Below are 14,106 nucleotides of genomic sequence, written 5' to 3' on the forward strand. Positions count from 1 at the left end.
TTTCATTTTGCATCATATCAGAAGGCACATGATGTCTGGCGCGCTTCTTTGATGTTTATTTTGATCATTCAGGTGTTGACAGCCTGATCCGTCTATTACAAAGTTCTCCAACATTTTTCACAGAATGGGTTCTAGCAGTTGTTGATGATCGTTGCCTTACACCCATTATTTCATTAGGAGTTACAAAATAGTGGTTTTCTAATTATATCATTCTTTCTGTGTCTACTTGCTGGAATTCTTCCATTAGGAAAAATTTTCCCTTACCAACTTTTTTGGTTTCCCTAATGTTGTAGTTTATCTTATGACAGGGCCGAAAGCAAGCTCATCACACGAGATGAATTGTGCCGAAGCACAGCAGTAGAGGGCTGCCGCTCGCTCAGGCAAAACAGCGCCGTCTGTCTTGTTGTGGTAGCTTTTATTAAAGCATTATCTATGTTTACATTTTAAGACTTATTTTTTTAACGTTCCAGAAATGCCAAAGCAGCAACATATGTTTTTATTGATTATACAAGCAATAATGGGCTTTCTTGAAAACATGCCGTGCTTCATCCTTGAGCAAAAGCAGCACAAGGACATTGCCTTGTGTTCCCACAATTCTGATTATACTGAAGTAGCGCAAGAACATTTCCTTGTGTTCCCACCATTCTGATTATACCGAGGACATCGCATGGATCAGTGCCCAAAGCACTCAATGCTTATTCGCAGGCCCCCGGTTTGCCGGGGAGGGGGGGCTCAAAGCATTCAAGACTGTTTACAGTTCTGGCTTATTCGCATGCCCCCGGTTTGCCCGGGGGGGGGGGGGGTTCCTCAAAGAAATCGGGCCTGCTTGCGGTTCTGGTTTTTTCCCCCCCCCCCAGTTTGGGGGGGGGGGGGGGGCTCATGGGTCACGTCTCCTTTCCATGTGCTCAGTTATTCCACTACATTTCCCCCTTTTTGTTTTGCAGCTTGTGCAACATCAAGGAGAACACGGCAGCTTGCTGCGATGTTGCATGGCGGGCAGCTTTCACTCGTCGTCGGACTACAATTAAACATATGATTATTATAATGAGCATTAGCAATCCTGCAGTAGAACCAAATAAAGCATGTAATTTAGACATGGGATTTAGATTATTAAGTCCTTGAATAATTCCAGTCCATACTTCTTGTGAATTAAGTCGTTGTAATCTCTTCTGAAAAGTTTGTTGAATTTTCCCTTGTAAATTCACAATTTCTTCTGTCAAATTTTTGTGATGTAATAAATGCTTTTTTATTTTTGCCCAGGGGAATGCAGACTGATTATATGGAACCGAAGTGACACAAAAGGCACTTTGATTCCAGTCACAACGTAGCTTCATTTGTCTTTGTAAATTTACAAGTTGGTCCCCCAACATAACCACAGCTTGTTGTAAATCTGCTATTTCCGAATGTATTTCCGAATCAATTTGTCGTTGAGAGGACCAAAGCATTTCAGAGTTTTTATGCCAATCAGTTATATAATCAACGGTCTGAATAGATTGTTCTAAAGCAACTCCAGCTACTGCAGCAGTAGCTGTTATGGCTATAATACCCATGACAGCTGCAATCAACATTCCTACAAATCTTTTACTTCTTTTTAATGCATCAGCTAAATATTGCAAAACAGCCATAGGAAGAGATTCTTGCCATTCCCTTCCAAGATTGACAGGAAGCCAAAGACCTGTCCGAGCTCGTAAGATATACAAACTTTCATTAGATATGTTAAAAGATATACTAGGGGCTTCCCTGGTGGTGCAGTGGTTGAGAATCCGCCTGCCGATGCAGGGGACACGGGTTCGTGCCCCGGTCCGGGAAGATCCCACATGCCGCGGAGCAGCTGGGCCCGTGAGCCATGGCCGCTGAGCCTGCGCATCCGGAGCCTGTGCTCCGCAACGGGAGAGGCCGCAACAGTGAGAGGCCCGTGTACCTCCAAAAAAAAAAAAAAAAAAAAAAAGATATACTAGAGTTAATGCAGGTATACAGAGAGCAATTTTTACATATTATAATACCTTGAGTCTCATTCCATACAGCTGGTCCCTTTAACAATATATAAGGTAATTTTACACAACTACGAGTATACCGAGTAACATTTTTATGAAAAGTCAAACTATGATTTCCAGATTTGTTAACCATATGTCCTACCCAGGAATTAATCTTTTTCAAAGCTGTCATAAGCTTCCATAAATCCTTTTGGATACGATATCCATTTAAATGAGGACAGGAGGAGAAAACCCTCCTGCATGTCATACTATGGTATCATTAATGGTATTGCTATAAATAGTATTATCCTCTCTATGTTAGTGTAAATTCTTCAGACCCCTTTTTCCTCGGACGGAGCCAAAAGGGCTCCAATCAATGACGCTTCCCCAAGAAGTATTAGCAAGAACCCGAGCCATTTCTCCTCGGCATCGAGTCCAATGGACACAATCCGATAATCGATCCACAAGAGGAACCTGACATGGAGGCAAGTAAGGTGCGGAAACTTTCTCATTAAGAGTGGAATTGGAACTTTTAAAACTATAAGCACTCAAAAGATATAACCCATGATATCTGTTTTCATTTTTGACAACATTTAACCATGCCTGATAATTCATTTTAAGGCAATGATCTCCCTTTCCCATACAAATAGGAGGTCCATTAACACCCACCGTGTAATTTTCTATTATCCTTCCTTCTTCTTCCGGCTTCAAAGGGCCTCTATCATCAAAAGGACCAGGCAACCATCCAGACTCATTTACATATACAAGAATTGGGGCATCCCACCAGGTAACCCCCATATTAAGAGGAGGGTTAGGAATATAAGTCCAATAAGTATGGTTAGTACAATTTATCTCATTGGTTGATATGCTTATTATCTGTGCAGACAGCACTGCCAACATAGCCACAAAAGGATTGGTGCTAGTGAGGGGTTTACCCTGTGAAATGACAAGATTTTCAGCAGTGCCTGCAAACTTTTTCATTTGCCCCCAGGTCAATGGAGACGCCGTCTTTGTTTGATCCAACAGCACACGGAATGCTCTCTTGCTCAAATCCATCTCCGCAAATCCCTTCGTCATTCCCGTCACATCAAAGCTACGCTTAGTTGCCATCCCGAAGCTTTATCTTTTTAGCCCGCACCCAATAGGATTCAGCTCCTGCAGAAACAAAAGCGTATCCCCGGCCCCAACGAAGAACCTCGGCAGGTTCCCAAGTGTTAGTATTTTCATTTAATATAAAAACAGGCTGTCTAAGTTCTTGTGTACTTATTTTTGTCCAATGTCTGTCAGCTGCACTAAAATCATCTTCTCCATGATTCAAAAAATTAAGAGTAAATAAAGCAATATGTATTCTTTTCCTAGGACTTTGTACCTCATCTCCCCCTTTTTGTTTTATAAGTATTTTTTTCAAAGTGCGGTTTTGTCGTTCAATAACCGCTTGTCCCGTACTGTTTTTTGGGATACCTGTAATATGTTGTATATTATGTGTTGTAAAAAAAAGTCTGACATTTTTGAGAGTGATATGCAGAAGCATTATCGGTTTTTATGTTGTCGGGAATTCCCATAACAGCAAAAGCTTTTAATAAATGAGTTATTACAACATCAGCTTTTTTAGAAGTTAATGGAGTTGCCCATGAAAGATGAGAGTAGGTATCTACAGAATGATGAATATATTTTAACTTTTCAAAACCAGGATATTGAGTTACATCCATTTGCCAGATAGCATTAGCAGATAAGCCTTTAGGGTTAACTTCAATATTCAAACAAGGTTGATTAATGGCAGCACATTGCGGGCATGTACGGAGAATAGTTTTTGCTTGTTTCCATGTAAGATTAAATTTATTTTTCAATCCTCTGGCATTAGTATGATATCTGTGATGTTCTGCTGTAGCTAACTGTACGGTACCCACTAAAGTATCAATAAAATCATTTCCATCTACCAATGGGCCGGGTAAATGAGTATAAGCACGAATATGAGTAATATAAAGTGGTGCAGTACGTAGTCTAATTATATGTTGTATTTGCAAAAATAAAGAGTGCAGTTCTGATCCATCATTTGGGATAAAAGCGGTCTCAATATTTTTAACTGTAAATTCCACATGCTGAGAGTCTGTACTTATATTAAGAGCAATTGGATAATCTTGTAACAATAGTATTACAGCAAATAGTTCTGTTTTTTGAACTGAAACATATGGAGATTGTAACACATTTTGATCATGATTGTTAGCATATCCTGTTCTTCCCATTTTATTGGCATCAGTAAAAAAGGTTGGTCCTATAACAGGATTTGATTGAACTATTTTTGTCAAAATTTAATTAGTCTTTTTCAAAAATTGTAAACATTTATCAGAAGGATAGAGATTATATATTTTGCCTATATAATGAGCACAGGCAATTTGCCAGTTATCCTCTATTTGAACCTTTATTTATGGCAGTTGCAAGTAAATTGGCATGATAAGTAGGAGATCCAATATCATGGCAAGCTTTTATATACTCCTCGAGTGGAGCGTTTACAGCCCGTAAAGGTCGCAATGCCTTCTGGCATTCAGGATTTGCACTCTCAAAGGCCAAATATTGTAATAATAAATCTTGCACATCTATTTGTGCTACAGCTCTTTGAATGGCTGCACGCAGTCTAGACAAGAAATCAGTGTAAGGCTCACCAGGCCCTTGCATTAACTTAGTAAAAGATTGTGCTGTTTTTTCAGGGGGTTCCATTCGTAACTATGTTCGTAAACAACACATACGTATTTGAATGATTCGTAAATCATCAAATTGAGCTTGAGCTTGTAGATTACTAAATGCGCCTGCTCCTATTAATTTATCTAAAAGTGGCCCTGGAGGATTGCGGGTCGCATTAGTCCTTGCCATGTTTTTAGCTTCCTCTTTTTACCAAGTCTTAAACTGTATATATTGTCCAGGTTTAAGAACAGTTTTGGCAATCGCTTCCCAATCATGAGGAATTAATATGCTTTCTGTAGCATATCCAGACAAAAGTCCTTAAATATAATTAGAATGTATCCCATACGCATTAATGGTTTCTTTTAGCATTTAAAAAATTTTTATATCATGATGGTTATACTCAACATTTACATATCCATTCTGAAATTGATCATTAGCAGGCATAGCTTGTCTAACAATAGGGAAAGCAAAAAATGATTCAGAATATTGCTTTTTTTCCTTATTCATCTCTTCTTCCAATAAAAGTTTGTTAGATTCAGGTTTTAGAGGAAAGCGAAACTGATGAGAGGCTCCAACAGGATAAGCTGTTAATTCTAAAGGAGGAGCCGAAGGAATAGTAGGACATGGCTCATTGTTTTTATTTTTTTTCAATTTAGCCATCAAATTTTTTAACTTTGAAAATATATCAGAAATCTCATTCTGTTGAGAAAGTGGCATCTCATTTTGTTTGCTAGCTTGCTCCCGATCTTTATCATCATCAGAAAAAGCCCCTTCATCACTGGAACCTGAAAAATCCTCTCCTGTCTCAGACACAAGGGGAGGAGGAGGCGGAGGAAGGTCCTCTATAGGAGACTCACGAAACAGAGTACGAAAAGCAGCAGAATGATCGGGAGCAGAATTCGGACGCTGAGGGCGCGCCCCATTTTTATTTTCAGTTTTAGATTGTAATGGTTCCAGGGCAAGGGAAATTAATTTACAAAGAGACCAAACACGGACAGATATAGGGTCTCTATGCTGATGAGCTGTTCTTAAGGCTCGTATAACCTGTTTCCAAACTTTTAAATTCAACTGGTTATGACCAGTAGGTTGAAACCAGTAACGATGTTTACGAACCAGCGCAAACAATTCATCAAAAGATTCTGGTTTCACTTTTACTCCTGAACTCCGTAATAACTGTTTCAGGAGTCTAATGTATTGAAATTCTACTGAATGGGAATTCCCCATTACAGTTACTCTACTGCTCCCGAAGGTTTCGCTTACTCTTGAGCGGACCAAATTCCCCTTCGGTCCCGCGATCACGCGATTACTTACCTTCAGGTCCCTGTTCGGGCGCCACCTAAGATGTACAGGAGAGAGAGGACAAATGCTTCATTCTTTCCCTTTGCTTTGAAAAAACTGAGATGTGTTAGCATCCTTCAAAGGTGGCCAGTGAGTGTGTTTTATATACTTGGATTTTAAACATATTCTCTGTGCTTTAACCTATTTCAGTGAACAAGTTGATGCTTCAATTAACCAAACTTTGGCCAAGATCAGCTCCTTCAGTCTGGCTCCTGTGTCCTTTTGACATGACCTCAGTAGCCCTTGATAGCTTATTTACTTTCCTGTCTGAGAAGATGTTACAGGCTCATTCTGTAAATTTCCAGTACCAGCCTTGGAATTGGCCATTTTGCTGAGGAACCCTGGTTCTGTTTAATGGGAAATGTGTTTTAGAGACCATAATCTGGGTACTAGTAGTATTCATTGCTACTATGGTAATTATTGCTAAAAACCTCTTCAGTGGACATTTAAAAATTGGGATATATATATATATATATATATATATATATATATATTTAAGAGAAACATTTTAGATTTATCCTGATATTTCTATATCAAATTTAGTGTGACAGGGCTTTAATTATTTATTTTATGCTTTGATTTTTTTTTTCAAGCTGAAAATCTTGGCTCCCAATTACATCAGCAGAATTACTTAGTTGCTTTGTGTTTCAAATTACCTCCAATCTTATTACTGACAGTTCAAGAGTTATTTGCAGTTCTTTTTGTCCTTAAGATCTATCTCTAAGGTGAAATTGCTGTGTTTTTAAGTTAATGGAAATAATTATTCATGTGATAAGCTTTTCACTGAACACTTTCAATTTTTAGAGATCACTTAAAACTTAAGTAATTTCTAATTATGCAAAGCACTCTCATGGTTCCAAAATGAAAACTACAAAAGCAAAATTACACTTAGAGAAGCCTAGCCTCTTTGGCTGCTCCTCCCTCTATCCCTGCCCTCTCCCACTGGTAATCATTTATATTAATTTTGGATTATCCTTCCATTTAAAAAAGTATCTAAGCAAATACATTCTGCACGTGTATCCCACACTCTTCCTTGGGTAAAATATTCCATACCACACATAGTGCTCTGATGTACTTCGTTGCTTATACCTAATGATTTGGCGGGCGATCACTCTCTGCCAGCTGCTAGGGCACCATTGTGTTGCAGGACCACAGTTCCTTCTACCAGCCCCCTACTGATGACATGTAAGCTGTACTGAGTGTTTGACTATTACAAACAGTGCTGCAATGGATACTCCTGTGCCTACGTCATTTTGCATTTTGGGCAGTGTATATTTGGAATAGATCTCTAGAAATGGGATTACTGGGTCAAGGATAAATGTGTTTTTAATTTTGCCCAATTCCTGTCCTTTGAGGTTATACGTTTCGCATCCCGCTAACAATGTATGGTAGGACGTGTTCCCCACCGTCTCATCAGCTGGCTATGGCACCAAACTTTTGAATCTTTGCCAATCTGATAGGTAAAAAATCGTATTCCAATACAGTTCTATTTTGTGTGTCTCTAATGAGTGAGAATTTCTCTAGTTATGAGCATCTTTTAATATGTTTAAGAACTGTTACATTTCTTGTTCTGCGAACTGTTCATATTTTAGCCATTTTTTTTTTGTTGGTTTTTACTCTAGCTTTGGAAGTTCCTTATTAGCAATATTAACCTTGCAAATTGCAATTTTCCAAGTTTGTAATCTTTTTATGTTGCTAATGGTGTTGTTTTTTTTTTTCATGCAAATGGTTATTTTTACACCATCAAATTTATCAGTATTTTCCTTTATTGCTTCGGGATTTTGATTCATGGGTAGGAAATAGTCTCAAGTTTTGCGAACATTCACCCATGTTTCTCCTAGTACTTGTATAGCTTCATATTTTACATTTAAATCTTTGATCCACTCAGAATTCATCCTAGTGTAAGGTGTGAGGAATGAATTTCATTTTATCTTTTGCCACAGGTAGACTAAGTAGTTTAGCAAAATTGTCTACTTTTTCCTCACTGTTTGAGGTGCTCCTTTTATCATACACTAACTTTCCATATGTAATTGAGTCTACTTCTGGATTTTCTTTTCTGTTGAATATGTCTATCTACTCATGTGCCAATACTACAACTTTAAATTTATAGATGCTTCATAATACAGTTTACTATCTAGTAGTGCTGGTCTTCCCTCATTGCCTTTATTTTTAAGGGTGTTTCTGGTTTTTCTCTATTATTATTTAGTGCTTATAAATTGTCAAGTGTTGAAAGAGGAGCTAGTAATAATAGTAATAACAACAGTAATAGATTAAGGGCTTACTGACTACCAGCCTGGTAAAGCACACGTGTGTATTGACTCAGTTCTTTTAGCAACCATATAAGATAGCCTCTATATGAACTTCCCCTTGGAACAGATAGGAAAGCTGAGGCACAGAGAGGTTAAGTAACTAACTCGAAAGGCACAGCTGGAAAGACACAAAGCCCAGATTTGAACCGAGGCCATCTTGCTGCAGAGCTTGTGTTTTTTGATTGTTTGTTTGTTTGTTTGTCTGTTTTCAAATATCTGCCGGTTTTAGACCAGACTGACTTGGAAATCTTAGATTCCCTCAACTCCTGGTTTGGTCTAAGCCATGTCTCCTCTTCTCTGGAAGATCAATTTCCTCATTGTTACTGGGGGAGCCCTCAAAGTTGGGGTGTAAAAGCTGAGTGTTGGTGCCACTGGCAGGAACCACTCTGTCTCACATGGATGAGGGAATATTGCAGGCGGAAGAAGCCCAGCACCCCACCCAGGACCAGATGGAACACTGCTGACTAGTTCACCTTCGATCAGCTGGACCCCCGCAGGCTTGGGTGTGCTCCTAGTTCCAGGAACAAAACATTGCCCCATTGGGCAGCCCCTCACAAAACTCCAGGGGGCGCCACTCCCACGCACTGCTCACACATCCCTTTCCTTCCCATTTTGTGGGCTTTTAGCTTTCCAAACCAGCTTTTCTTTCTCTTGGTGTCATGAAAGGAAAGGAATTCCTGCCTTTGGCTGTTCTCAGTGAGAAGACAGCAGGGATATTCTCTGCCACTAGAGCTGCAGCAGCTACGCTGCTGTATCAGGGGATCACCTTGCAGAGGTAAGGAGACTTGTCAGCCACCTGGACTATAGGAGCTGTTGCTATCCCCTTTGTGAGTAAACATTAACCTCTACGTAAAGTCTCTAATTCTGATTGATTGTCTTATCACCAATGTGGCCCTGATGATATACTTCTGAGAACGTTGACCCTGCTACCCAGCCCTGCATTCCAGGGAAACAACAGCAGTAGAAGCAGCCTCTCTACCTTGTGCTCCTGGAAACTTCTTACTGCAAAGAACCACCCTTCCACACTTGACTTAGATAAGACTTGCAGATAACCCCCTTGTTTACCTAGGATAAGACCAGATACTTTTCCATTCTTTGTCTCACACATGATTAACTGAGCTGTTTGTCCCATTGGTCAGTTAAAACTTTTGTTGACCAAGTTTTAGTTAATCTTCGGTCCTTCCCACAGGACCGTGAACTTTGACATCAGCCTGGCCAGCGTCAGAATGTTGATCAGCCCCTCCTTAACAACTCCTCCAGAAAATCAGCTGACAAACAAAACAATATTTTTAAAAAATTGCTTGATCAACTGCCCAGTGCCTGTTCCTTCTAGCATCCCTGTAAAAGCAAAGCCTTTTTCTGCCTGACCTTTGAGATGCAGATCTTGTGGTCAGAGCTATTTTCATTTGACACCTGCAAGATCCCGAGAGTTCCCTTTGTTAAAGCCCCAGAAGACGGTGGTTGCCACAAGCCCCATGCCTGGGGTGGAATTACAGGCTTCTGCGAGATGTTCTATTTATTTATTTGGCTGCGCTGGGTCTTAGTTGCAGCATGTGGGATCTAGTTCCCCGACCAGGGATCGAGTCTGGCCCCCCTGCATTGGGAGTGCGGAGTCATAACCACAGGACCACCAGGGAAGCCCCTACATGTCTTATTTAAACAGAATTTGAAAGTCAGAGCCTCACACCAACTTAATACCTAAGATGCACCTCGGGGTGGTGCAGAGTGAACCTGGCCGAGGGCTTCTTGTTGCTGAGGGCTTGATTTCAGTGAAAAACAAGATTCTATGGGCTTAGTGTAGGGAAGGATCTTTTAGACCCCCTACAAAGCCGGGAATGAAAACCATTCTCTTAAGAAGTTTCATTGCTAGTGTCAGAAGAATGGTTGAGCAGGCATTCTCATCTTTGAGGTGCTCCGGTTATTGCGTAATTCAAATGCACACTGCACATTAGGGAGAGAGAGAGGAGGTGCAAACAAACAGAATTTTATGTTTAATTTTTTCTCATCCTGCCTTAAAATATAAAATTTCTTCCATTAAGGGAAAGCAGCAAATACTGACCCCCAGGAAAACTACAGCCAGCTTATGGAATGAATCTCACTCTGGTTTCATGTCAGACACTCAAGTGCGATAGACTCAGGTGATGGGCAATGGGTTGAAGCTCTTCCCTCCTGAGACAGGCTGGGACCTGAAACCTGGGACCTAGGATCCTCTGCCATGGAGCTGGCACCTGGACAAATGTCTCCGCGAGCAAAAAAATGCAAAACAGGGTGCTGGGAGCAAGAGCAGTGCACCGCACATGCGCCCTGCACACGCCGCCACCAACGGGCGGGCAGACCACCTAAGCCACCCCTCTGGGCCAACCGCTGGACTCACCCCTACCCTCACCCCATGTAAGGAACCAGCTGGCTCCCCCTCATGCAGCGAGAAAGGGCACCTGTTACTTGTTTTCGCTTCCTTGTGCTGCAGCATGAGTCCTAATAAAGACTTACCTGAATTTCTTAGCTGGCCTTTTATCAGTTTCTATTGATTAAGGAAGCCAAGAACTCTGGGTGGTAACACTCCCATTTCTAGGTTTCCTGCATCACTGGTCACTCTCCCCAGGCTGAACACAGAAGGATGTAAGGACGTTCTGGGTAAATGGCACTAATGAGTACAATGATTTGAGCATACATACCTTCTGTGTTGCCCAAGCACTTCCAATTCTGTGATGAGATTCTCCAATGGATTTCAAGTCACCCCCTGAGAAACTACTGGGTCCTCAATGGTGACTCTCTGGGGAACCCAAGAATGATAGGAGGTGTGGCCATCACACACTTTTCTAGAAATACTTCCCAGAAGCCAGGTAGCACTTAACTTCTTAGGTGCTTGTCCTCCTTCTTCCTGATATCCTCAAAGGAGGTGAATAGTCCACAGGATTCTATTTTTGTTCTGGACTTTTAAAATTTGTTGTTAAGTAATTATCACAGGAACATTTAAATATTTTTAAATGGGACAAATCAAATCAACTATTTATCCATTCCACTTTTATTCTCGCCCATGTACAAACATATTTTAATATGACAGCACAATCATGCACATCATGCATTTTTCACTTCACACCATAATTATGTCTTACAGAATCTGCATAAAACAGATTAGAAACTACACAAATGTCCCCAAATGGTAAAATATCTAAGTAAAAAAGAACATTGGTATTACATTTCCATCAACCGTTTCAATCTCTGTACAAATAATGTAATCATCTGAGGAAATAATTTCCCCACCTCAGTGCTTATATTATTCATTTTCGTGTTCTTGTTCCTTCTCAGATTTAGGCCTCAGTGCTATTAAGAACACTGCCTAGTAGATCAGCTTTTGTAGGACTGTGTCATAAGAGCAGAGATTGACCATATGTCATTACACTAAAAACTGTTGTTTAAGAGTTTTCTTCAAGAATGAGTTCTCTGATGTCCAGCAAGGGGAGAGCACCATCTGAAAGCCTTTCTGCACTGATTACATTCATAAGGTTTCCTTCACTATGAATTCTTTGGTGTTCCATAAGTCAGATGGTCTGCTGAAGGCTTTTTCGCAGTACATTCAAGTTTTTTGTTTTTTTAAAAAATTTATTTTATTTATTATTTCTTTTTGGCTGTGTTGGGTCTTCGTTGCTGTGCACGGGCTTTTTCTCTAGTTGCGGTGAGTGGGAGCTACTCTTCGTTGGGGTGTGCAGGCTTCTCATTGCGGTGGTTTCTCTTGTTGTGGAGCACAGGCTTCAGTAGTTGCGGCTCATGGGCTCTAGAGCACAGGCTCAGTAGTTGTGGTGCACGGGCTTAGTTGCTCTGTGGTATGTGGGATCTTCCCAGACCAGGGCTCAAACCTGTGTCCCCTGCATTGGCAGGCAGATTCTACACCACTGTGACACCAGGGAAGCCCCTATTTTTTAAAATTTTTAAATATTTATTTACTTGGCTGTGTTGGGTCTTAGTTGCAGCACACCAGATCTTTGTTGCCGGGAGCAGGTTTCTCTCTAGTTGTGGCACTCAAGCTCTAGAGAGCGCAGGCTCAGTAGTTGCAGTGTGCAGGCTTAGCTGCCCCAAGGCATGCGGGATCTTAATTCCCCAACCAGGAACTGAACCTGTGTCCCCTGCATTGGAAGGTGGATTCTTAACCACTGCACCACCAGGGAAGTCCCTCATGGTTTTTCACCCTTATGAATTTTCTGATTCACAATAAGATAAAAGCTCTGTCTGAAGATTTCCCACATTGATTACATTTATACGGATTCTCTCCAATATGGATTCTTTGATGTCCAATATGGTGACAATTCCGGTGGAAAGACTTTTCACACTTATGGCATTCATGAGATTCCTCTCCAGTGTGAGTTCTCTGAAGAGTAACAGAGTGAGAACTCCAACTGAAGCATTTCCCGCACTGATTACATTCCTAAGGCTTCTTTCTTTTCAATGTGAGTACTTTGATGTGAAATAAAGCCAGATCTCTGAAGGAAACACTTCCTATATAAACTACATTCATAAGGCTTCTCTCCATTATTCTTTTTAAAAAATATTTATTTATTTATTTATTTTTGGCTGCATTGTGTCTTTGTTGCTGCACGCAGGCTCTCTCTAGTTGCAGTGAGCAGGGGCTACTCTTTGTTGCAGCCTGCGGGCTTCTCATTGAGGTGGCTTCTCTTCTTGCAGAGCACAGGCTCTAGGTGCACGGGCTTCGGTATTTCTGGCACTCAGGCTCAGTAGTTGTGGCTCACGGGCTCTATAGAGAGCAGGCTCGGTAGTTGTGGTGCACGGGCTTAGTTGCTCTGCAGCATGTGAGATCTTCCCGAACCAGGACTCGAACCCATGTCCCCTGCATTGGCAGGCGGATTCTTAACCACTGTGCCACTAGGTAAGTCCCTGCATTATTCTTTCTTTGATACACATTAAAATAAAGGATGTGACTGAAAAACTTCCCACATTGAATACAACAGAACAGTTTTTCTTCAGTGTGAGTTTTCTGATGCCTAATTAGTTAAGACCTCCTGCTGAAAGCTCTCCCACGTTCACATTCATGGAGTCTCTCTCTAGTACAAATTATGTAATGTCAACAAGTTGGGAGCACCAGGTGAAAGACTTCCCACATTGATTACATTATACAGTTTTTCTTAGGTATGAGTCCTTTAATGTGCAACCAGGTGAGAACTCCACTTAATAGATTTACCACAGTGGGCTTCCCTGGTGCGCAGTGGTTAAGAATCCGCTGGTTGGCTTTCATTAAGTTCCAGCTCCAAAGGAACCATAATGGTGGCTGTTTCTATGTTCTGTGATCTAGAAATCTGAGGCAGCGGAAAGCCACATCTTACTTTGTGAATGGGACCCTTCTCCACTTTCTCCAGCTTTCAGCTGACTCATTGTAATTCTCCCAGTTACTATCCTCATCCATTTCTACAAGTTCAGCTGCCTCTGCCCCAGAGGATACATGTGCACCCTTTTCCACCAGACAGAAGTCTAAGTCCCAGGATCACCAAAAAGTCTGAGCAGCCTACTCTTCCAGACTGTTGGAATTTCCTATGCAATCTCCATGTTTCTGTGAGAACAGAGAAGCATTCCACACAATTCCAAGCCCCTAGTTCCTTGCGGTTTGCCAACCCTAGGCACAGTGCCTGTCCCCTCTCCCTTTCCCAGATCCAGTGCTTCCTGGAGGGATAGACCATCCCTTTGGGTACAGTATCCATTGGTGGAAACTTTCAAATCATGTACACCCCCTGCTATTACTGCAGAAGCAAATTACCACAAACCCAGTGGCTTGAACAATACAGATTTATTATTTTACC

Source organism: Aethalodelphis obliquidens, unplaced genomic scaffold (assembly GCF_003676395.1).
Source record: "Aethalodelphis obliquidens isolate GAN/ISIS:26980383/991018 unplaced genomic scaffold, ASM367639v1 scaffold113, whole genome shotgun sequence".
Classification (NCBI taxonomy): domain Eukaryota; kingdom Metazoa; phylum Chordata; class Mammalia; order Artiodactyla; family Delphinidae; genus Aethalodelphis; species Aethalodelphis obliquidens.